Source organism: Octodon degus, unplaced genomic scaffold (assembly GCF_000260255.1).
Source record: "Octodon degus isolate 3935 unplaced genomic scaffold, OctDeg1.0 scaffold00011, whole genome shotgun sequence".
Lineage (NCBI taxonomy): Eukaryota > Metazoa > Chordata > Mammalia > Rodentia > Octodontidae > Octodon > Octodon degus.
This window is the reverse complement of record NW_004524587.1, coordinates 748583-749476: the sequence shown is the minus strand read 5'-3', so window position 1 is coordinate 749476 and position 894 is coordinate 748583. Positions and strand designations below refer to the sequence as shown.

General features: G+C 52.1%; 1 pseudogene; it reads left to right on the top strand.

The window, feature by feature from the left end:
* The first annotated feature begins 311 nt into the window (after window positions 1–311).
* On the top strand, window positions 312–894 carry LOC101583189 (annotated as a pseudogene).

The window sequence follows — 894 nt, the reverse complement described above, 5'->3', positions numbered from 1 at the left end:
ATCTTTTAAGGTGTTTTCAGGAACTCAGAGATATTTGCATGTTCAGTGTAATTTAATCCATCATACTCGGTCTGGGGCACCTCCTCGCTTTCTGGCACAAGATGACCTTGGCTTCCCAGGATGTGCCCTGCCCGGGGCTGGGGTCGATCATCTCTCCAAAGCAGCCTTGTATTCTTCTGGGGACAGTGATACGCAGCACTGCTGAGTGTGTCAGAGGCTGACTGCTTAGTCGCCACTGTCTTGAGCCCTTCTCAATGGGCAGGACTAGGAAATGCTCCTTTTTTATTTTTAGAAAGAAGAAAACAGGGGGATCAAGTGTGGCGACATGAAACTACTCACCCACAATCTCCTGAGCTCCCATGTGCGGGGGGTGGGGCCCCGTGGCTTCCCCCTGCGCCTCCAGGCTACCGAGGTCCGCATCAATCCTGTGGAGTTCAACCCAGACTTCGTGGCTCGGATGATTCCTAAAGTGGAGTGGGCGGCGCTTTTGGAGGCGGCGGATACCTTGCACCTGGAGGAGCTGCCCCCACAGTCGACCGAGGGGTATGAGCGTGATGAGGACTTGCTGAGGAAGACATACCACGTGTTGCTAGAGGTGGAGGTGCTGGAGGGCACCCTGCAGTGCCCAGAATCTGGACGTCTGTTCCCCATCAGTCCCCATCAGTCCCTATCAGTCGTGGAATCCCCTACATGCTGCTGAATGATGAGGAAACGGAGACCTCACTGACAGACCAGCCAGCTTGACATTTTGTGACCCTGTCAATATTTGTTGAATGTTCTGTTATCCTGTCATGTTTAGCCCCACACCTTGACCCAGTGACACACCAAACACAGTGTTCTTGAGCTCCATAGTATATCTTTTTTTTCTCTCTCTCATTAAAGGTTCAAAACCAA